General features: G+C 36.0%; 1 protein-coding gene, 3 non-coding genes and 1 pseudogene across 10 annotated transcripts in view; 1 reads left to right on the forward strand and 4 right to left on the reverse strand.

Moving 5' to 3' along the window:
* Positions 1 to 25926, forward strand: part of ATP8A (ATPase phospholipid transporting 8A1) — a 329156-nt gene that overhangs the window by 33298 nt on the left and 269932 nt on the right. The gene's annotated exons all lie outside the window — the stretch shown is intronic.
* LOC137247252 (piggyBac transposable element-derived protein 3-like) lies at positions 3714 to 24914 on the reverse strand (annotated as a pseudogene).
* Positions 9767 to 9839, reverse strand: TRNAK-CUU (transfer RNA lysine (anticodon CUU)). The gene has a single exon. It is a non-coding gene; the product is annotated as a tRNA-Lys (tRNA).
* TRNAK-CUU (transfer RNA lysine (anticodon CUU)) lies at positions 12692 to 12764 on the reverse strand. The gene has a single exon. It is a non-coding gene; the product is annotated as a tRNA-Lys (tRNA).
* TRNAN-GUU (transfer RNA asparagine (anticodon GUU)) lies at positions 23899 to 23972 on the reverse strand. The gene has a single exon. It is a non-coding gene; the product is annotated as a tRNA-Asn (tRNA).

Here is a 25926-nt window from a genome sequence, read left to right on the forward strand (position 1 = left end):
TGGCTAAATGAATTTATTTTTTCACCCAGATCATTTTGATATATAGAAGTCTATATCTATCTCGATTAGTTTATGCCGTTACGGATTACGGTTATGCGAACAAAGTTAATATACTCTGTGAGCTCTGCTCAGCTGAGTATAAAAATAGGTAGGCACTTTGTGTGAGGATGCAAAGTTTCACGGTTTTTGTGGCGTGCATGTAAAAATTATGACTACGAATCGCGTATTTCAACAATATATAACGTAAACGTATGCATTTGGTGAAATTTGAAGCTTCTAGCTGTCAAAATGGGGCAGAAAGTGCGAAAAGTTTCTTATCTGAACAATCGGTTGTATGAGATATATACTATATATACAACCGATCTCTATGATTTTTTCAGACAACAATATATGCTATATACGTAAGGATTTGGTGAAATTTGAAGCTTCTAGCTGTTAAAATGGGGCAGAAATTGTGAAAAGTTTCTTATTTGAACAATCGGTTGTATGAGATATATACTATATATACCACCGATCTCTATGATTTTTTCAGACAACAATATATGCTATATACGTATGCATTTGGTGAAATTTGAAGCTTCTAGCTGTTAAAATGGGGCAGAAAGTAGGAAAAGTTTCTTATCTGAACAATCGGTTGTATGAGATATATACTATATATACCACCGATCTCTATGATTTTTTCAGACAACAATATATGCTATATACGTATGCATTTGGTGAAATTTGAAGCTTCTAACTGTTAAAATGGGGCAGAAATTGCGAAAAGTTTCTTATTTGAACAATAGGTTGTATGAGATATATACTATATATACCACCGATCTCTATGATTTTTTCAGACAACAATATATGCTATATACGTATGCATTTGGTGAAATTTGAAGCTTCTAGCTGTCAAAATTGGGCAGAAAGTGCGAAAAATTTCTTATCTGAACAATCGGTTGTATGAGATATATACTATATATCTCACCGATCTCTATGATTTTTTCAGACAAAAATATATGCTATATACGTAACCATTTGGTGAAATTTGAAGCTTCTAGCTGTTAAAAGGGGGCAGAAATTGCGAAAAGTTTCTTATTTGAACAATCGGTTGTATGAGATATATACTATATATACCACCGATCTCTATGATTTTTTCAGACAACAATATATGCTATATACGTATGCATTTGGTGAAATTTGAAGCTTCTAGCTGTTAAAATGGGGCAGAAAGGGGGAAAAATTTATTATCTGAACAATCGGTTGTATGAGATATATACTATATATACTACCGATCTCTATGATTTTTTCAGACAACAATATATGCTATATACGTATGCATTTTGCATTTGGTGAATTTTGAAGCTTCTAGCTGTTAAAATGGGGCAGAAAGTGCGAAAAGTTTCTTATCTGAACAATCGGTTGTATGAGATATATACTATATATACCACCGATCTCTATGATTTTTTCAGACAACAATATATGCTACATACGTAAGGATTTGGTGAAATTTGATGCTTCTAGCTGTTAAAATGAGGCAGAAAGTGCGAAAAGTTTCTTATCTGAACAATCGGTTGTATCAGATATATACTATATATCTCACCGATCTCTATGATTTTTTCAGACAACAATATATGCTATATACGTAAGCATTTGGTGAAATTTGAAGCTTCTAGCTGTTAAAATGGGGCAGAAAGTGGGAAAAGTTTGTTATCTGAACAATCGGTTGAATGAGATATATAGTATATATACCACCGATCTCTATCATTTTTTCAGACAACAATATATGCTATATATGTATGCATTTGGTGAAATTTGAAGCTTCTAGCTGTTAAAATGGGGCAGAAATTGCGAAAAGTTTCTTATTTGAACAATCGGTTGTATGAGATATATACTATATATACCACCGCTCTCTATGATTTTTTCAGACAACAATATATGCTATATACGTATGCATTTGGTGAAATTTGAAGCTTCTAGCTGTTAAAATGGGGCAGAAAGTGCGAAAAGTTTCTTATCTGAACAATCGGTTGTATGAGATATATACTATATATACCACCGATCTCTATGATTTTTTCAGACAACAATATATGCTATATACGTAAGGATTTGGTGAAATTTGAAGCTTATAGCTGTTAAAATGGGGCAGAAATTGTGAAAAGTTTCTTATTTGAACAATCGATTGTATGAGATATATACTATATATACCACCGATCTCTATGATTTTTTCAGACAACAATATATGCTATATACGTATGCATTTAGTAAAATTTGAAACTTCTAGCTGTTAAAATGGGGCAGAAATTGCGAAAAGTTTCTTATCTGAACAATCGGTTGTATGAGATATATACTATATATCTCACCGATCTCTATGATTTTTTCAGACAACAATATATGCTATATACGTAACCATTTAGTGAAATTTGAAGCTTCTAGCTGTTAAAATGGGGCAGAAATTGCGAAAAGTTTATTATTTGAACAATCGGTTGTATGAGATATATACTATATATACCACCGATCCCTATGATTTTTAAGACAACAATATATGCTATAGAAAGTGGGAAAAGTTTCTTATCTGAACAATCGGTTGTATGAGATATATACTATATATACCACCGATCTCTATGATTTTTTCAGACAACAATATATGCTATATACGTAAGGATTTGGTGAAATTTGAAGCTTCTAGCTGTTGAAATGGGGCAGAAATTGCGAAAAGTTTCTTATTTGAACAATCGGTTGTATGAGATATATACTATATATACCACCGATCTCTATGATTTTTTCAGACAACAATATATGCTATATACGTATGCATTTGGTGAAATTTGAAGCCTCTAGCTATTAAAATGGGGCAGAAAGTGGGAAAAGTTTCTTATCTGAACAATCGGTCGTATGAGATATATACTATATATACCACCGATCTCTATGATTTTTTCAGACAACAATATATGCTATATACGTAAGCATTCCTTGAAATTTGAAGCCTCTAGCTCTTAACCCATATTATCCCAAGCAGTGCATATTGCTAAACATTTTTTATCTCTTTGCATTAACCATCCCAGCAGATTCTTAAGGAACCAAAAATATGTCATTAGTTTTTTCAAATTTCTTACATGCTGTGTGCAAGGATCGCGTCTTAAAATGAGCGCTGGGAGCATATGGCTGCGGATTTTAACACGCAAATAAAGAACACAGTTAATTTATGATAATTCTTTTATTAACGCCCAAACAGCGAAAAACTCAGAAAACAATCCATCTCGTTAAAAAAATAATAATTTAGTTAAATTGATAAGTTAACTGAACATATAAACCAGTTGAATTGCATTTCCATCCAGTCTTGTAGAATCAGGAACTTTCGACTTGCCAGTCAAGGCTGCTGCTGCAAGTCGTCGTGGAATTGATGCTGATTTTCCAAGAAGCAAGTACCTCTGCGCTATATACCTCGTGAAAGATAAAAAGAGAGTATTTACCTTGTCCTGCTCTGAAAGCCGGCATAACTGAAATGCATTAGTAACGCACACGTTTATGGGAAACATCAAAATTTGCCAATACCATCTTTTCAGCCTTATTCCGATTCTGTATTTTCCGGCATTTTGATCAAGTCATCTACTCCACCCATAAACTTGTAGCATATTTGGTAGCAATGTGGCTGATGAACATCTACACGTTTATTATTAACCCATCTTATACCATGCGACTGGGCGAACCTCGCTTTCCGTTGGGGTGACTGGTCAGATATTGTTGTCGTTGTAACGTACTAAAGTTATGTTGGAATTTATATCGGTTGTTTGATGGCAGGATTCCAGTTTTTTTCATATTTTTTACATCTTTGATTGGAGCGTCTTCAACTCTGTTAGCTCTAAGAGTTCCAGCAGCATCGTGGCCAACTTTGCTGAATTCATCGATATGGTTCTCCAAAAATGAGATGCCCGAATCTTGTGCAGAGTGACCATATTTTATACCGAAAACGAATTGGCTTGCCGTGAATGTGCTGCTTGGTTCCATGTTTTCCAAAATAAGGTATTATCGATTCATCTATAGATAAATGTTTTTTCTCCGGGAAATACCTTAGTCGTCTTTCATTCATCATATCCCATAAAGCCCTTACTTTCCCAAATTTTTAATCAGGAGAAATATGGCCATCCCCACTTGCATGGAAACAACGCAGTAGTTCTTCGAACCCATTACGAGACGTGCACGAGGCCACACCTGGATGATGGGTATCTATACTTTTAGTTCCAATATAATCTGTATCAGGAAGCACTATTAAAACTAGATAGGAGTAAAATACCGATGAAACTCTTATCTGCTTCATTTGTAACTCTGAAGTTAATTTTTGATTTTGCAATTGCATTCCTTTCTGTACTAGAACGTAGAAGTTCGTAAACCTTGTCATCAAAAAACATCTCGAAAAACTGTAAGGAATTACTTTTGTCGCACACAAATTCAGGTGGAACTGATTCTTTTTCTTGCCTTTATATGATATTTCACACACTCTTCTATGCCCAGTGCACCTTAAATGGGGCCATCATAAGAAGAGGAAATATAATTTTCTTCAAATTGCCAAATATACGTGATAAGTTCATGAACAAAACAAAATAATAACTCCAATAATTATATCTTAAAGTCTAGGCAAATTTTTACTTGGGGTTTCCTGGGGGTCATGTCGGTCAAAATTCAATAAATTTCACAAACTTCTCACAAAAAAATACGCATGCGTGGCCTTCTTAAATTACAAACTGATTATGCGGAACTACGAATATTTGACTATACATTTTAAAATCTAAGCCTACTTGGTCAACCGCGGGGAGGGCATTGCGAAGTATAAACGCACCCTATATGGGGCGATAGGATAATATGGGTTAAAATGGGGCAGTAATTACGAAAAGTTTCTTATCTGAACAATTGGTTGTATCGGTGTATATAGTATATATCCCCCATACTATATATACGACCGATCTTATCCATTTTTTCAGACAACAATATGTGCAATATACGAGAGCATATGGTGAAGTGTGAAGCTTCAATCTGGTAAATTGAGGAAGATATGACAAAAATCCTCTTTTTCTGAAAAATCGGTTGAATGGAGGATATATGCTATAGTGGTCCGATCCGGCCGGTTCTGACAAATGTTTAATCGGACACCTAAATACACCCGCTCACCAAATTCAATATCAAGATGATATGAAGATATCTCAAAAATTGAGGGACTAGCTTGCATACAAACAGACAGACGGACAGACGGACATGGCTAAATGAACTCAGCTCTTCATCCTGATTATTTCGGTATACTTAATGGTGGGTCTATCTATTTTCCTTTAAGGACTTAAAATTTTGGGATTCGTGACGAAATTAATATACCATTTCATTTTCATGAAAGGAATAAAAATGCATCGGTCAACCAACCTTTTGTACACGCGCAATCCCATGCACGCAGCTACAAATACAACATAATAATTTGAGTGCACGGAGATCAGCAGCCAAAAATAAGCGCCGCTCAGTGCAGCGACTTTTCAAAAGAGAATGTTGGTAGACGAAAAATTAAAATAGTGGTAGAAGTTGGTAGATTTTTTTTTCCAAGAAAAAAATAGCTACAGTTTATATTTGTACAAAACAATTCATATTTTATTGTAAAACAAATAAAGCACATGTCACGGAAATAACACTTTAAAAAAAAATTTACCGAAACGTCTAATTACAACAACATTTTTCCAATGTATCAAGAATACTGCAACAAAATAACCGACTTTGGTTTTTACTTAAACCTTTTTTTTATTTTCGTTTAAAATTATTCACAAAAAACTGATGAAAATAGCGCAGAGAAATATTTTCGTGCTCATTTACCACATTTATTCATAAACAAATTTATTTCTTGTTTGAATTCGTACACAAACTTTTCAAAATAAAAACTGAATTAAATGTATTCTTCGTTTGAAATAGCAATGGCAAAATTATTATATACCTAATGATCGCAGTATTTGGTTTCAATGCGAATATGTATATTGAAATGTTGGTAGATTTTTGGGCTTTGGTGGTAGAAAATGAAAATGGGCTAAAAAGTTGGTAGATCAACCAATAAATTGGCAAAGTCCGTTCACTGCTCAATGTTCACTGCGTTCAGACATTTCTACCAGAATCATTTCAAATTTATACTGTGGATTGCTCCCCATTTGCACTGACAGCGCCTTTTGATACAATTTTGTAAAGAATTTTTGTCAGTAATGTATCCTTAATTGAATGTTGTTGTAAATAATAGCAAAAGTCTTTAAAATTGTAACCAAATAAACCTGTAAGTAATTCAAATCAGAATTTTGTTTAAGATACAACGTGCACTCATGTTTCATTTTTATACTCAGCGTGCTGTGCACACAGAGTATATTAACTTTGATTGGATAACGGTTGGTTGTACAGGTATAAAGGAATCGAGATAGATATGGACCTCCATATATCAAAATCATCAATATTGAAAAAAAAAATTTGATTGAGCCATGTCCGTCCGTCTGTCCGTTAACACGAAAACTTGAGTAAATTTTGAGGTATCTTGATGAAATTTGGTATGTAGATTCCTGAGCACTCATCTCAGATCGCTATTTAAAATGAACGAAATCGGAAAATTTCGAAAAACCGAAAAAGTGTGATAATTCATTACCAAAGACGGATAAAGCGATGAAACTTGGTAGGTGGGTTCACGTTATGACGCAAAATAGAAAATTAGTAAAAGTTTGGACAATGGGCGTGGCACCGCCCACTGTTAAAAGAAGGTAATTTAAAAGTTTTGCAAGCTGTAATTTGGCAGTCGTTGAAGATATCATGATGAAATTTGGCAGGAACGTTATTCCTATTACTATATGTGAGCTAAATAAAAATTTGCAAAATCGGATAACGAACACGCCCACTTTTTAAAAAAAATTGTTTAAAAGTCAAATTTTAACAAAAAATTTAATATCTTTACAGTATATAAGTATTACAACATTCAACTCCAGTAATGGTATGGTGCAACAAAATACCAAAATAATGGAAAATTTCAAAATGGGCGTGGCTCCGCCCTTTTTCATTTAATTTGTCTAGAATACTTTTAAGGCCATAAGTCGAACAAAAATTTACCAAGCGTTGTGAAATTTGGTAGGTGCATAGATTCTATGACGGTAACTGTTTTCTGTGAAAATGGGCGAAATCGGTTGAAGCCACGCCCAGTTTTTATACACAGTCGTCCGTCTGTCCTTCCGCATGGCCCTTAACACGTTAACTTGAGCAAAAATCGATATTGCTTTACTAAACTTAGTTCACGTAGTTATCTGAACTTACTTTATCTTGGTATAAAAAACGGCCGAAATCCGACTCTGACCACGCCCACTTTTTCGATATCAAAAATTACGAAAAATGAAAAACAAAAAATGCCATAATTCTATACCAAATATGAAAAAAGGGATGAAACTTGGTAATTGGATTGGTTTATTGACGTAAAATATAACTTTAGAAAAAACTTTGTAAAATGGGTGTGTCACCTACCATATTAAGTAGAAGAAAATGAAAAAGTTTTGCAGGGCGAAATCAAAAGCCCTAGGAATCTTGGCAAGAATACTGCTCGTGGTATAACATACAATAAATAAACTAGCGGTACCCGACAGATGATGTTCTGGGTCAACGTGTTCCACATTTGGTCGATATCTCGAAAACGCCTGCACATATACAACTAAGGGCCACTCCCTTTTAAAACCTCATTAATACCTTTAATTTGATACCCATATCGTACAAACGCATTCTAGAGTCACCCCTGGTCCACCTTTATGGCGTTATCTCGAAAAGGCGTCCACCTTTAGAACTAAGGCCTACTCCCTTTTAAAATACTCATTAGCACCTTTCATTTGATACTCATATCGTACAAACACATTCTAGAGTCACTCCTGGTCCACCTTTATGGCGATATCTCGAAAAAGTCGTCCACCTATAGAACTATGGCCCACTCCCTTTTAAAATAATCATTAACACCTTTCATTTGATACCCATATCGTACAAACACATTCTAGAGTCACCCCTGGCCCACCTTTATGGCGATATCCCGAAATGGCGTCCATCTATAGAACCAAGGCCCACTCCCTTTTAAAATACTCATTAACATCTTTCATTTGATACCCATATCGTACGACCGCATTCTAGAGTCACCCCTGGTCAACCTTTATGGTGTTATCTCGAAAAGGCGTCCACCTATAGAACTAAGGCCTACTCCCTTTTAAAATACTCATTAACACCTTTCATTTGATACCCAAAGCGTACAAACACATTCTAGAGTCACTCCTGGTCCACCTTTATGGCGACATCTCGAAAAAGCTGTCCACCTATAGAACTATGGCCCACTCCCTTTTAAAATACTCATTAACATCTTTCATTTGATACCCATATCGTACGACCGCATTGTAGAGTCACCCCTGCTCCACCTTTATGGCGTTATCTCGATAAGGCGTCCACCTATAGAACTAAGGCCTACTCCCTTTTAAAATACTCATTAATATCTTTTATTTGATACCCATATCGTACGACCGCATTCTAGAATCACCCCTGCTCCACCTTTATGATGTTATCTCGAAAAGGCGTCCACCTATAGAACTAAGGCCTACTCCGTTTTAAAATACTCATTAACACCTTTCATTTGATATCCATATCGTACAAACACATTCTAGAGTCACTCCTGGTCGACCTCTACGGCGATATCTCGAAAAAGCCGTCCACCTATAGAACTATGGCCCACTCCCTTTTAAAATACTCATTAACATCTTTCGTTTGATACCCATATCGTACGACCGCATTCTAGAGTCACCCCTGGTCCACCTTTATGGCGGTATCTCGAAAAGGCGTCCACCTATAGAACTAAGGCCTACTCCCTTTTAAAATACTCATTAACATCTTTCATTTGATACCCATATCGTACGACCGCATTCTAGAGTCACCCCTGGTTCACCTTATGGCGATATCTCGAAAAGGCGTCCACCTTTAGAACTAAGGCCCACTCCCTTTTAAAATACTCATTAACACCTTTCATTTGATACCCATATCGTACAAACGCATTCTAGAGTCACCCTTGGTCCACCTTTATGGCGTTATCTCGAAAAGGCGTCCACCTATAGAACTAAGGCCTACTCCCTTTTAAAATACTCATTAACATCTTTCATTTGATATCCATATCGTACGACCGCATTCTAGAGTCACCCCTGGTCCACCTTTATGGCGACATCCCGAAATGGCGTCCACCTATAGTACTAAAGCCCACTCCCTTTTAAAATACTCATTAGCACCTTTCATTTGATACCCATATCGTACAAACGCATTCTAGAGTCACCCCTGGTTCACCTTTATGGCGATATCTCGAAAAGGCATCCACCTTTAGAACTAAGGCCCACTCCCTTTTAAAATACTCATTAACACCTTTCATTTGATACCCATATCGTACAAACGCATTCTAGAGTCACCCCTGGTCCACCTTTATGGCGATATCCCGAAATGGCGTCCAACTGGCCCAGTCCCTTTTAAAATACTCTTTAATACCTTTCATTTGATACCCCTGTCATACAAACACCAGGGTTACCCCAGGTTAATTTTCCTACATGGGGAGTTTCCGCTATTTTGTCTCCAAAGCTCTCAGCTGAGTATGCAATGTTCAGTTACACCCGAACTTAGCCTTCCTTACTTGTTTCTTTATGAATTTTATTTAAAGATATGGCCATCGTACTAAAATCGAATAATAAAATGTTTACATAAAAGAACATGCTTAAAAAAGAAGAAGAACTTTCGCCCAACGTGGGGCTCGAACCCACGACCCTGAGATTAAGAGTCTCATGCTCTACCGACTGAGCTAGCCAGGCATAATAACTGTATTGCTTAATATTGTATTTATACCAGTTGGCAGTCTTTCAACTTTCCAAAAGGGAGAGAACATTCTGAAAAGGAAAGAGCTTTCTTTTATATTTTGTTGCTATTGTTTATTGCTGTTCTCCTTGCTATGACTATAGGGTAAGTGTGAGAATATATTTTCCAACTTTAAGCTCCCATTACCCATACTTAGCACGACTTGACTTTAGAACTGTCACTTACGGTTATGTTTAGTGAGATTTGTATGTAACTGATTATCCCACACTTAGAAATACTTCACTTGACTTCTGTTGATTTTTGATTTTCTGAGTTGTAAGTGTCGTGGGTATTTTTGGATACCATTTATGCGTTTAAACTTTATTTTGGTATTCCTTTGAAAAGGTTCGCATTTATTTGAGAGCAAATACGTTTTCCTTTTAATTTTGTGAAAAATTAAGTACAATTCAGATCGTATGTACTAAGTGAAGTATCCATGTTGTTGACTAGATCACGCAATTGCGATTATTAAAATAGACTAAGTTGAAGCGCTACCCGAAGGCACACATAGGCCAGTCAAACTTAGGGTACAACGGGTACTACAAAGAGACGCCATTCCTCTGCCATGACATGACGCAGATTCTTTAGAAAGGGAACTCCCAGGAAACGCTGCCTTGCACCACTCAGCGCCGAGCAGTTGCAGATGAGGCTAACCACCGTTTCCCCCTCTTCATCCTCCTTGTAACTCCTGCAGCTACGACGGGAAGGCGCTCCTAGCCTTTCTAAAAGGCAATTAGTACTCCTACAAGTGTAGGGATTTCATTCCTACTTAGAGTGTAAACCTGATAGGCGCCCATTTTGGCCAGGTTTGCTTAGATCTCCCAACAGCCCCGTGTTAAGTCATACAAATTTTATTTAGTTTGGGATTACTTGTTACCATATTGTAGATGTTTTGAATTTTCAGATATATTATATTAGTTCATGAATGAGCATCTTAGTCAAAGTTTAATAAAGTATTTACAGCCGAGTCGGAAAATGTAAGAAAGTGAAAACATGAAGCAGACATCCAATGGCGCGTTTCTTCAATGGATATTATGTATAGATAGATATGTATGTTTGTTGCTATTTTTCCAAGTACGATTTTATTTTAAAGCTCTATTAGACTCGCATACCTAAACAAAATAAAAATTTGAGCATACAGGGAAAGTTTTGGAATAAAAAATGTTAAAATTAATACATATTCTCAACAGACTGTGCCAAAATTTTAAGTTGACTAAATATTACTGTAAGTACAAATAAAAATTTTCAAAATCCATTCAATGGAATCAGTTAGCGCTTACTAGCTGTAAAACTATCGATGGCATTATCAATAGTTTTAATTTTGAAAAAACATCGATTTGGTTCAGGCTAGGTTGAACTGGCTGGCCCATGAGAACCTCACATATACTGAATAAGTCCATAGTGTTACCAGAAGTTTGCTCAACGACCACACTGAAAACCCATTTCAGGAACCAGGACCTTTACCTATGTTGATTTTTTTTTTTTCGGGACTATCTATAGCAGTCGACGAAAAACCCTCGAAGTTTACAATGGACATACATTTGCTGAATTTTTCCGAAAATATTTTTGTTTATAACTGTTGTTTGGATTATCCGATCCATACCAAATTTGACAGCACCATCTTTTAATTAAATTTAAGGTGCTCTAAAGCAAAACTGGTTTATTCTATATCCGGCTTGTTTTCAATTTTTTTATTATTTTTTTGAAATGTTTTTATAGGTTTGCGAACATTTTTATAGTTTTGCAGCAATTGCTTTGAAACCTATCCACTCGCATGGGCATACCATCACTACATTGTTTTAACTTTACTACTGACAAATAATCAGACCAATTCTAAATATTCTCGCGGAATTTTGTTCTCGCGGATTTTTTTATTCCCGCGGAAAAATTCCTCCAATTCTGTTCTCCTAGGGAGAACAATAATTGGGGAATAGGAATTTCGAATTTTCGAAGTCAGCTGTTTTGTCAATTGAAATTTCGTTGCGCATTTCTTATTTTGTTTAAAAAATTGTAAAGTTTAATTATTGTTGCCAATTTGTTTGAAATTAAGAAATAAGGTATAAACAATGCATATTATTGCATTTCATGTGGTATTCACTGAAATGAGTAATGAATTGGTGCCACAGCAACATCAACAGCGGAACATAAGAAGAAGACGGCCGCATAACACAAATCTGCCGGAGTTGCCTGCTTTCATTCAGCAAAGCAATTATCTGGCGGCCAAGTTGAGTTGAATTCGTCCTTCATCATATGCCAAAATCTATTTAAGCCTTATTAAAAAATCCTTGCGCAATTTCTGGATGGCTGCATCAAATTTGTATACCAAGAGCTCTACCGTTGCTTATGATATACTTTTCAACTTAAAATAAAGAATATTGTGATTGTAGTTGTTGTTGTATTAGAAGTGAGAATATCGTGGTAGAATATAAATACATCTTTTAGCACAAATTTGTACAAATAAGTGTTCTTTCTTAAAATAACCAAGTTCCTTTAACTATTTTGATGCATTCCCTTTAATTTAACAAGTGCAAAAACTCCTATGAATTGGCAGAAAAATCTCCCTCTCCCTCACATTCATAATACCTACTTTTCTCCCATAACCGGTTTCCGCTTTTTCGAACATTGTTCGGAATAGGAGGAAAGGGAGAGGTGAAAAAACTCACAAGGAATTTTTATTTAGAATACGAGGAATGGGAGAAGGGAAAAAACTCGCACGGAATTTTGGTTTAGAATTGGGCTGAATAATTTTAATTTAGGAATTGTTCTAGATTAAAATAAAATTTAAAAAAAAATAAGTAAAAAAGTTTTTCGCCCAACGTGGGGCTCGAACCCACGACCCTGAGATTAAGAGTCTCATGCTCTACCGACTGAGCTAGCCGGGCAGCTGTTAACTTGTGTGCCAAATGGCTGGTATAACCAAATCATAACTAACGCGAGAGAATGAAATGAATAAATGTTCATTTATAAGCAGCAATACACAACACCTGGCAACAAAATTTTGAATTGTAAAGCAAAATTAATTATTTCCTGTCTCGATAGGGCACATTCTCTTGCTAAATTTACAAGCTATGATTGCAAGTATAAATCGTGCAGAAGCTGAAGCGACGAATTTGCTGAATGTACGTTCGCCTTACCGGCAGTGTTGCCAGAAAAAAATTTCTTTGGGCTAGAATATGGAAAAAAGAGCCTAAAAAGAGCTAAATTTCTTCAAGAAAATTCAAACCCCTTTGCAAAAAGAACAAAAAGTATATGTATATTTTTCAATGTAAGTTTTCAATGTAAGTTTTCATTTATTTCAAATCAAACTTAAAGTTATAAAAAAGTTACAGTAAACTACAAAAAAAAAAAACAAAAACAAGGTACAAGAGAGGTACCTAATAACAAGAATACGTTTGTTTTAGCTTTTGTTTTGCCACTTGGCGGTAAGGTATTGTTAAAAAGTACACAATGACGGCACGGCTATAGGTTCGCCAAAAATACGACTTTTTTATTCAAGTTTTTTTATTAAATTTTTAACTTATTTTTTTTTTTATTCAATTTTTAACATCCTACGGGTATACGAATCACCATTACAATAAACATGTACGATATTCAAGTTTATGTTGGGAAGAGATATGTTTGAAGGGCCTTAGACTTCAAAATCTATTTCGTCCTCAGAAGATAAATTATTATTATTGCTGCACTCATAAACGTTTTTTGTGTTCATTAATTTTAAGAGATCGTTGTTTATTTCAAAGTAATGACAGAATTTATTCAGCCGTTTAAGACCAATTCTTATTGTCAGAAGCGATTTCAACATAACTACACTCATTTTGTTTCTGCTTTTCTGTTTGCTTTTAATCAAACTCATGTTTGAAAACGTTCTAGAAATTTCAGCATTACTTTGTGGCAGCACAAAATCGACAAGCTTTTGGAATTGTACTGTTTAACAACAAACCAAAAACTTACTGTTGATGTCACATTTTTCCAATTTCGGATATAGCTATTTTTCCACTGCATTTGTAATCGCGTTATTTCATCAGTGCTATACTGGTTTTTTTTTTTTCATTTGTGAAATATGAAAACCTTGAGGTTTTGCAATTCTTAATGTGTTTTCAACCGAAAAGAAATCTATTTTGCTAAGCGTTTCTATATTGTGCGGCAAGTGTTGCCTTAGTTGCTCTATTAATTTAAGAAGTCGCGACATATATTACGTATCTTTCTTTCTATGAATTAGTCTATAAATTTATCTTATATTTTAATTCGTATATATTCTTCAAAGGTATAATGAAAGTAAGGTATGGGAGACAAAAATGTATAATAATTTGAAGTTAAAGGGTCGAAACTATTAGAAGGTGACACTATGCTGTTGCACAGGCTGGAAAGCAAATATACAATCTCATGACACAGTTTATCGATTAAAGTCTTTGTTATCAGTTGTGCACCGATACAAATATACAATCCCATGACACAGTTTATCGATTAAAGTCTTTGTTATCAGTTGTGTACTGATTTGCCACATCGTACATAATGAAACAAATAAAATAAAACTTCGACACACATAAAACACATTACAAATTTCATAATACGTATTGCCGAAATAGATTTGGTGTCAAAAAGGAGCAAACATATTAAAGAGGGCCAACAAAAAAGAACTAGGGGCTAAACCGGTATTTTTGGAGCTAAACGCAAAAAAAAGTGCTAGATTTGGCTTCAAAAGCACCAAAATGGCAACATCGCTTGCCGGACATCAGTCGGAATGTGGAGCACAGTGCACGGACCTTTAAAAAGATAATGTAGGTAGACGAAAAATTAAAATAGTGGTAGAAGTTGGTAGATTTTTTTTTCCAAGAAAACAGTAGCTACACTCTATATTTGTACGAAACAATTTATATTTTATTGTAAAACAAATAAAGCACATTTCACGGAAATACCACTTAAAATAAAAACCTGTAAACAAAAAAAAAATTTATGTAAATTTGTATATATATAGCTATTGCCTATATGATACTTGCTTTTTTCCTGATCTTGAAATACTGAAGAAACTTTGCAGATACGTCTAATTTCAACAACAATTTCCCAATATACCAGTATTTTTCTGCCACACTGGCATGTTATCGTTTACTTAACCCGAAATAACCCACGATTACCATATGGTAACGCAAAAGGTGTCGCTATATTTCCACGAATTAAATCTAAACTGCACAACAAATTTACAAATGAATAACGCTATTTTATACAGAATATCCGTGACTTTCCGCAAAACAAAGCTTTGGTCAGTCAGGGTTCAAATAGTGAAGCTAACGTATGTCAAATGTAAGTGAGAAAAAGAAAAGTTGAAAATTCCCTTTTTCAATATGGCACGTCTATAAGTACGCGATTATAGTAATAATTTTTAAGAACATTTAAATAAAAACTATAAAAGTCGGTAACTAATGAAATAAGTTATTTAATTTAAGTTCATTCTTTGCTGGAATTGTTTATTTACTATTTCCTTTTTACATTTTATTTAAGGCGTTACCATATGGTAACCGTGGGTTGGCTATGGTACAGGTTTTTTTTTTCGTATTTCATGGGATTTTCTATGCTAGGGTCCAGTTTCTACGCGATTCAATGGCTTTTCTATGCCTTTTTGTAAATTTATCGATATAATCTGCAGAATTTTTTAAATTTTTTAAATACTACGACTTTCAGAGGTTCATCGTTGCAACAAATACTTGATTACATTCAAGATATACCAACCTTTCTTTATATCGCGCCTCCTGTAGACGGAAACTTATCCGGCGAAGATGATGCTGAAGATGATTGTGCTGGAATCCCTCATAACGTATGCCCGCTCAGCTAAACGGCGTCTGTGAAGTAGTAATGGCTAGTGGACGGCGTTTCGCTTATCCGCCGTTGGCTTTTCTCAACTCGTGTGGATATAATGCTATCGGAACAGTTCGTGAAAATAGAATTTCAGCAAGCTATCCACTGGTGCATAAAAAGGACTGAGGTTACTCGCAATCAATTGAGATAAAAGGCACTGAAATATGTATGTTTGGAGAAATGGAAAGATAACAATGTTGTGTGCATGTTATCTACCAGCTTCGGTGAAAATCCGAATTCAATGTCACATCGTTATTCGAAGGCAAGTGGAGCCAAAATAAATGTACCCTGTCTTTGTGCGATCACGGATTGACGGATTCGATCAAATCTTGCCGCAATATCGCACCACAACAGGGGACAAAAGTGGTCGTTAAGCATTTTTACCTGGCTGTTAGATGCCTTACTAAAAATGCTTGGTAGCTTTATCGGAAAGTGCAACCGACAATGTCTCAATTAGATGGCCCGATTCCATCCCACAGATATGCTATACATCCAAGTCGAGTGGAACACACTCTTCGTTTTGATCAGAGCGGATATATTGTAGTACAATCGAATCGTAGCCGTTGTTCCTGTGAAAGATGCATAGCTAGCGGACGAACAGCATGTATGAAATGCATGGTAGGACTTTGTTTGAAGTGTTTTGCAAGTTACCATACCAAACCATGATTTCAACCACCTATATTTTAGTTCAGAAAATGTCTTTCTATTATATTTTTATTAACTTATTCATTCCTTATTTACGGTTTAATAAAAGTATTCAAAAACGTCTATTATTTCCGAAATAAAATTTAAAAAGCCATGTCCAAAATAGTTCTTTCTTTCATTAAAATCCTATACCCTAGACGACCCAGGATTACCATATGGTAACGCTTGTTTTCCGGATTTTCCGGAAAAGCGTAACAGTGGATTAAAAAATGGACATCATTTTCGTGTTTAGGAGGTCAAAATCTATAAGACAGCTTCTTTCCAACTAAATACAAGACAAAAAAAGTTATGGGTAGTAGTTAAAACTTTTTTTATTTTCGTTCAAAATTATTCATAAAAAACTGATGAAAATAGCGCAGGAAAATATTTGCGAGTAGATGACTACTACTTTCTTCCATAAAGAAATTTCTTGTATTGAATTTGTGCACACATTTTTCAAAATAAAAACCAAATTTTCAACAAAAAACAAAAAATGTCAGAAAAGAACAAAAGAAAAATCTAACGCCAAAAGAGTGTTATTAAATAAAAGGAACAAAATCACCTTCCACAAATTAAAATTTTTTATAAAATCTTATTAATTCAAATGGAGGCTGAAATAAAGTCCGTCCGATACAATACTCTTTTATTAATATTTGATTGGAAATGCCCGAAATTATTAATCCATTACGCTTGGCGGTTTTTACGTCGTTCAATATAGACATTTCTGCGGCTGCACTCATGACCGTAGAGAGAAAACCCGGGCTCGGGACTAAACAATTTACGGACTCCCTATAAAAAATCCACTAATACATTTGATTAACTTGAATTAATAACGTCTCATTCATGAATCATTATTGATGGATTACATCAAAAAAATTTTTTGCCACATCAACTAAATAATTTTTGGACTAAGAGCTGACACCAAAATTAACACAGAATATTTACTATTTATACTATTTTATTGTAACGTAGAATTAAAATTCCCTTTTAACAGCCACATATTGTTTCAAATAGTCTTTTCTAGTTATTTGGTAACATTTTAATACATTTCTGATGCGTTTAATGATGATTATAAATTTTAATTATTCATTATAGAAAATATAGAAAGCAAAATTTGTATAATAATATCAAAATTTAACTGTCTTGCAAACACGGATTCAACACAAAGCGTGGCAAGTCCTGAAACTCGCTCTTGAGATGAACACGATCTATAAAAGTTTTTGATTCTTGAAAGGACGCTGAAGGAACGTTCTGCACTAGCTACAGTGACAGGTATAGTGCAAAAGATACGTAAAGCAACATAAATGTTGGGGAAAATTGTATACAGATTTTGAACATATGTATGTATGTATATGGCATTTAGCAATTCCAATGGTGACAGACCTTTATCATAATTTGCTTCGTAAATGTGTTTCAAGTGAATTATTTCGAATTCTAAGCTTTGAGAAATGACCGACTTGTATTTTTCAGTAAATTTTGCTGCGCTCGCCCGAACCGTAGTTTCATTCATGTCGTCAAATTGCCACAAAAAGGAAAACGCCTCGCTCAAATTTCTCATAGCTGCAAATCGTTCAGTAATGCCAGTGATTACCGAATCAACGATCACCAGGAATGTATTTCTTTTTTTTGAAATCAGACTCTGAATCATCCGTAATCATCTCATTTAAATTATCTTCAGAACGTCTTTTGGGTTTTCTCTTTCGAATGTCCGGAAACTTTGGCGAGATGTTTAATTGAATAGCAACTGTTTTGCATTCGTTTAAAATTGTTTCCCATTGGTTCCTGATCAACTTCAAATCAGCTAATAAGGCATCTAGATGTCGGACTCAACATCTATGGTGGCGTCTCTAGCTTCGAAGACCACGTTTCTTTCATTAATGGTAGTCAGTATTTTGAACCAAATTGAGGACAGCAAGATACATTCGAACTTGTTGATGTACTTGAGAATGCTTGCGCAGTCAAATTTGGCTTTTGGCTGAAAGACTATGAAGACAGCTCGGTACATTTTTTTTGAGGATGTCCCATCGTTGTGGAGCGCTGCTGAAAATCGTAAAACATTTTTGTACAACTCCGAAAAAAGTAATGGCAGCCGTACAACATTCTGCAGCATCAACACCACATAAATTGAGACTGTGGGTTGCACAAGGCGAGTAATCAGCATTCGAGTTTTTGTCGAGAATGCGACGTAGTGCTCCGTTGTAAGCTCCTTTCATATTGGCGCCGTTATCGTACCCTTGTGCACGACAATATTTTAATGGGATTTCATGTTTACTTAGAGTATGGCAAATTAGATCAGCGATTTTCTGACCAGTTTTTTGGTTACAATTCAGGAAAGCCAAAAACCGTTCTTGAATTGTAAAGTTTGTTGTTTTCGAATTGAAATGGAGTTAGCGCAAAATGAACGTAGTCAACGTGACTAGCATCAGGCATAGCATCAACGATAATAGCAAAATACTTGGCTTTCTTGCCTTGATCTAATATATTTTCCCTCGTGTGCTTTGCACAAATTTCTATAAACTCGTTCCGAATCTCTGGGGAAAGATAGGGAACTTGTAAACGTTTGTGGTGCTGTTGTGAAATCCTAACTTTCTAGAAATTATCTCTAAGTATCGGATCATAATAGCTTATGGGATCTTAGATGCCCAAAAAATGTCCATCGTTTCGTTCCCCAAAATATATACATTCGCCTTTGAAAGCTAGGCCTCTTTCACCCAAAAATAAAATAGTGTCTAAAATTCTATATAAAATTTCTTTCCACTTTTGACTTTCAGTGATCAGCTGTTCACTGATAAGTGTATCAATTGTAGCCTCCCTTTGAATTAGATTTTGTAAAGATCGCCATTGAATATAACATTTAATGTGATCTTGAGTATTTTCGTGTGATGAGAGTTTATATAAGGTTATGAGTCCTACGCTGACGATGGACATGTCTGGCAACATCACCTGACCGGATGGTTATGCCTTGACTTTCTAAGGTTTTGTTCCGGTGGCTGATGTTAGGTTGAAATAGAATATATTGGATATTATTTTTATACTCAGTTGAGCAGAGCTCACAGAGTATATTAAGTTTGATTGGATAACGGTTGGTTATACATATATAAAGGAATCGAGATAGATATAGACTTCCATATATCAAAATAATCAGGATCGAAAAAAAATTTGATTGAGCCATGTCCGTCCGTCTGTCCGCCCGTTAACACGATAACTTGAGTAAATTTTGAGGTATCTTGATGAAATTTGGTATGTCGGTTCCTGAGCACTCATCTCAGATCGCTATTTAAAATGAACGATATCGGACTATAACCACGCCCATTTTTTCGATATCGAAAATTTCGAAAAACCGAAAAAGTGCGATAATTCATTACCAAAGACAGATAAAGCGACGAAACTCGGTAGATGAGTTGAATTTATGACGCAGAATAGAAAACTAGTAAAATTTTGGACAACGGGCGTGGCACCGCCCACTTTTAAAAGAAGGTAATTTAGAAGTTTTGCAAGCTGTAATTTGTCAGTCGTTGAAGATATCATGATGAAATTTGGCAGGGACGTTACTCCTATTACTATATGTACGCCTAATAAAAATGAGCAAAATCGGAGAAGGACCACGCCCACTTTTAAAAAAAAATTTTTTTTAAGTAAAATTTTAACAAAAAATTTAATATCTTCTCAGTATATAAGTAAATTATGTCAACATTCAACTCCAGTAATGATATGGTGCAACAAAATACAAATATAAAAGAAAAATTTAAAATGGGCGTGGCTCCGCCCTTTTTCATTTAGTTTGTCTAGGATACTTTTAACGCCATAAGTCGAACAAAAATTAACCAATCCTTTTGAAATTTGGTAGGGGCATAGATTTTATGATGTTAACTGTTTTCTGTGAAAACGGGCGAAATCGGTTGATGCCACGCCCAGTTTTTATACACAGTCGTTCGTCTGTCCTTCCGCATGGCCGTTAACACGATAACTTGAGCAAAAATCGACATATCTTTAATGAACTTAGTTCACGTACTTACTTGAACTCACTTTATCTTGGTATGAAAAATGAACGAAATCCGACAATGACCACGCCCACTTTTTCGATATCGAAAATTACGAAAAATTAAAAAAATGCCATAATTCTATACCAAATACGAAAAAAGGGATGAAACATGGTGAGGTAATTGGATTGGTTTATTGACGCGAAATATAACTTTAGAAAAAACTTTATAAAATGGTTGTGACACCTACCATATTAAGTAGAAGAAAATGAAAAAGTTCTGCAGGGCGAAATAAAAAACTCTTAAAATCGTGGCAGGTATTACATATATAAATAAATGAGCGGTATCCAACAGATGATATTCTGGGTCACCCTGGTCCACATTTTGGTCGATATCTGGAAAACGCCTTCACATATACAACTACCACCACTCCCTTTTAAAACTCTCATTAATACCTTTAATTTGATACCCATATCGTACAAACACATTCTAGAGTCACCCCTGGTCCACCTTTATGGCGATATCTCGAAAAGGCGAACACCTATGGAACGAAGGCCCACTCCCTTTTAAAAATAATCATTAACACCTTTCATTTGATACCCATATCGTACAAACAAAGTCTAGAGTCACCCCTGGTCCACCTTTATGGCGGTATCTCGAAACGGCGTCCACCTATGGAACTAAGGATAACTCCCTTTTAAAATACTCATTAACACCTTTCTTTTGATACCCATATTGTACAAACAAATTCTAAGGTCACCCCTGCTCCACCTTTATGGCGATATCTCGAAACGGCGTCCACCTATGGAACTAAGGATTACTCCCTTTTAAAATACTCATTAACACCTTTCTTTTGATACCCATATTGTACAAACAAATTATAGGGTCACCCCTGGTCCACCTTTATGGCGATATCTCGAAAAGGCGAACACCTATAGAACTAAGGCCCCTCCCTTTTAAAATACTCATTAACACCTTTCGTTTGATACCCATATTGCACAAACGAATTCTAGAGTCACCCCTGGTCCACCTTTATGGCGGTATCTCGAAACGGCGTCCACCTATGGAACTAAGGATTACTCCCTTTTAAAATACTCATTAACACCTTTCTTTTGATACCCATATTGTACAAACAAATTCTAGGGTCACCCCTGGTCCACCTTTATGGCGATATCTCGAAACGGCGTCCACCTATGGAACTAAGGATTACTCCCTTTAAAATACTCATTAACACCTTTCTTTTGATACCCATATTGTACAAACAAATTCTAGGGTCACCCCTGGTCCACCTTTATGGCGATATCTCGAAACGGCGTCCACCTATGGAACTAAGGATTACTCCCTTTTAAAATACTCATTAACACCTTTCTTTTGATACCCATATTGTACAAACAAATTCTAGGGTCACCCCTGGTCCACCTTTATGGCGATATCTCGAAACGTCCTCCACCTATGGAACTAAGGATTACTCCCTTTTAAAATACTCATTAACACCTTTCTTTTGATACCCATATTGTACAAACAAATTCTAGGGTCACCCCTGGTCCACCTTTATGGCGATATCTCGAAAAGGCGACCACCTATACAACAACCACCACTCCCTTTTAAAACCCTCATTAATACCTTTAATTTGATACCCATATCGTACAAACACATTCTAGAGTCACCCCTGCTCCACCTTTATGGCGATATTTCGAAACGGCGTCCACCTATAGAACTAAGGCCCACTCCCTTTTAAAATACTCATTAACACCTTTCTGTTGATACCCATATTGTACAAACAAATTCTAGAGTCAACTCTGATCCACCTTTATGGCGATATCCCTAAATGGCGTCCACCTATAGAACTATGGCCCACTCCCTCATAAAATACCCTTTAATGTCTTTCATTTGATACACTATCATACAAACACATTCCACGGTTTCCCTCGGTTCATTTTCCTACATGGTTATTTTCCCTTATGTTGTCACCATAGCTCTCAACTGAGTATGTAATGTTCGGTTACACCCGAACTTAACCTTCCTTACTTGTTATTCATGTAGTCAACTATCTCCGCAATCTTTCCGTTTAACCCGTTACAATTTAGTTAGTTGCTGGAGTACCTGGGCTTGATGTGCTTGTATATGTGTTTTGGCAAAACGGCGCAATGAATGCGCCGGTCGGACGGTTGCCACTGCTAAGCCCGGAACATCTATGAAGGTGGCAGTGGCCAAGGCATGAACTGCATTGGACTGATGTCGCAACCATAAATATTGTAAGCTGGCATACGTAGAACATGGTATGGAGGCTACGAATTGATGACCCCTTCCTACGCGAGTGCGTGTGCCGGAAAAGGAGGAGCAAGAGGGGGGCAGAGGCTGGTGCTCGGCATTGTTTCTATATATGCTACGTAGGTTGAAGTGATGGGTTGGAGGGGCCATATTAGTTGGAGGCGCCGTTTGGCGCACGCAACAGAGAACAGTTGATGTAATCTACGGGGCAGCGTTGCTGCTAGAAGGTGGCGTGAGCTTCAAAAGTTTTGTAGAAACTTCGGGGACGACGAACGTTAAGTTCTAACCCAGAACATCCCGCACGATGCAACCATCTTTTGCAAGTGAAATGCTGACAAGAGCATGACCGCCTGAGGTAGATCCTCTTCCGGCATATGCAACAGGACCACATTCTAGGACCGGGGTTGGGTTCAATACCGTCCCAGAACAAAAGGGTATGAAGCATTCCAGCGGCAAGGAGCTGCTCGAAGGATGACAAACTGTGGGAAGGACGCAACAAATTAAATGGGGTTACACTGCATTGACAGCCATTATTCGGAAACGTACGGCATCGAACTAAGTGCCAAACTACGTTTTATTTCATCCAACTTTTTCAGAGCAAACCCTCTCGTTCAGTGATAAGACATTCTCAACCATACTATCTTTATATTTTTGTTTTTTAATAAGAAATTTACAAAAACTATTTTTAAAATTTCTAAATCAAAATTCATCAACGTTATGTACATATATGTTAAGGAATACATTTTCAGACGCGTGGATTGGATTTTCTTTCTCGATCCTGTCCATCTAGAAAAAATGGATATTCCAATAGAACTTTATGTAAACAGAAAGTTACAAAAAACTGTGAAGAAATTTCAAAACTCGGACGATTTTTTTAATTCCACTATCCCTGCGTCATCAATCGAAAATTGTTTTCCCACATGTTGCATTGCCATCGGGTTCGGAAGTATGCTACAGGTTTCAAGATCCACGGGAATTCACTCAAAAATCGATTGCAAGATTCCCCAATTTTGTACTGAAATTTGTGCACAAACACAAAACATATGAATGAAGTCATTTTAGAAATTTGTGTAATTTCAAATTGTAGGTATGTAGTTACTTATTTGTTAGAATGAAATTTCCAAAATATTCTTGAGACTAACAACATTTTTAATACGAAAACCTATAATATTAAATCAGGAGTTAAATAAATTTAAAAATTTATTGAAATAATTAAAAGAAAAAAATAATGAAGCGCCCCCGGGTGGGCTCGAACCACCAACCTTTCGGTTAACAGCCGAACGCGCTAGCCAATTGCGCCACGGAGGCGAACAAATTTACGTTGGCAAACTCTGCACTTCACTATTAACATAATTTAGCTAACGAGTTGGAGAAATTCAAATGCTTTGCTAGAGAATCGCATCAGTGCTCTCAATCACAGTTGCCACACTTTCATTTGGATCAAAAATGGCCCTTTTCAATCCCACATGGTCCGCTGGGCCGTACTTTTCAATTTTGGTTCTTTTTAGGCAGTATCCACGATTTTGGTTCTTTTAGTTTTTCACTGCGGTTAAATGCACTTCAAAACACTGCACAGAATATTTACTACAAGCGCCCTGTTCATTGGGCTTCTTACCATATTTTCTAGGTCTGAATTGCTCGACCATTAAAATGTAGTAGAACAAACCCTTGTTTTGTCAATTCTTGATGAAACCACGAATTTAAAAGTATTGTTTTGGGACATAAATATTTCGATTGGATGTCAAACACTTTTCGTAAGAGATTTTGGTTACTAACAGCCTAATTCTAATGTGGTAACAACTTTTTTCATGTGGCAACTTTTGCACCCTTTTAGTATTCTGCCCACGAAAGTAGCCGGATAACTATTTACCCACTAAAATAGGTGGTAACATCGATGTAACCACACAAAACAGCTGTTGATTGGAAAAATAAATAAAACATTTTAAGCGCAAAACAGAATTGTAGTGAAAATTGAACGGTTTAACAATAAAATATATATGACAAAATGTCTAGTTTATTGTTATTATTACTTATTTAAGACGAAGAAATCTCTCTCCACAAATCTTGAATTTGGTTCGGCGATTTGGGGCAGTTTTTTCCCTGCATTAGTTCGGGGTGGTCCTTACAAAATGTGATATACCATCGCAGCTGGGCTTGGGTAGTGCGTGCATACTTCCTATAATTATATGCATTTATTAATTTACTGAGAACTTTCAAAAATATTCGCAGAATTTACTTGTTCATCTCCATTTTGCCGCTTTTATTGTTTGTTTACACACTTATATATGTATGTTGTATGTAACAGCCAAAAGTGGATGGCAGGAGGTCTGCTGAAATAATTGGGTTCACTAAGGCTCACCTATCAATGGTCATCGGGGTTTTGACGGGGCACTGTCCCATGGGTATCCATGCGGTACGTCTCAATATACTGGAAACTCCATCCTGCTGCAGCTGTATGGAGGATGATGAGGTGGAATCACCAAATCACTTTATGCTTGATTGTCCAGCTTTTGCCAGAACTAGGCGAAAGTACTTCGGTCGCGACTCACTTGGATCTCCCGAGGATATATCCAAAGTTGAGATCGGTATCATTCGGAGCTTTATCGTTGCTACCCAACGATTCTCTAAGTAGCTAGATCTAAGTCACCGTTATTTTTGGTGTATGTGGTATCACAACGGACCTTCGTGTTGTCCAAGTGAGCTATCCTTATCAGGGCAGCTACCACCTAACCTATCCTATCCTATATATGTATGTATTCTGTTTTAAATTTCCCCAAAGCAAAGAGGATAAATATAATAAGAGACGTCACTCGTTACTTTGCGTAATGTTATTCGTTAGGGTACTCCCAGGTTTTTTTTTGGCGAGATGTGCATAAATGTCTTCTGTACATTTCGTGGGGTTTTTGTGTTTATTTTTCCAACTTTATTTAATTAATTAATTAATTCTTTTTCCAAAAATTACATTTGCATAAGGCTACACGGCATGGATAAATGCGAGACAATTAAAAATGTCCCTCGCGGAAAACATTAGACATCAATTTGTTTGATTTCCAGCATTGTAAATTTTACCAAGTAGCGCAACTAACAGCTGATCGGTGAAAATTCGCACATTCACACGCACATTTCTCGACTCAGTTTCAAAAAAAAACTTTAGATTATTTAGCTCAAATTTTAAAGTGAGATAATCCTTACGAATTTATGTATGTTGTGTTCGAATTTGCATATCTTAAAATCATAAACTATAATATGTTAGTCGTGCAAG

Source organism: Eurosta solidaginis, chromosome 3 (assembly GCF_040869045.1).
Source record: "Eurosta solidaginis isolate ZX-2024a chromosome 3, ASM4086904v1, whole genome shotgun sequence".
NCBI classification, from domain to species: domain Eukaryota; kingdom Metazoa; phylum Arthropoda; class Insecta; order Diptera; family Tephritidae; genus Eurosta; species Eurosta solidaginis.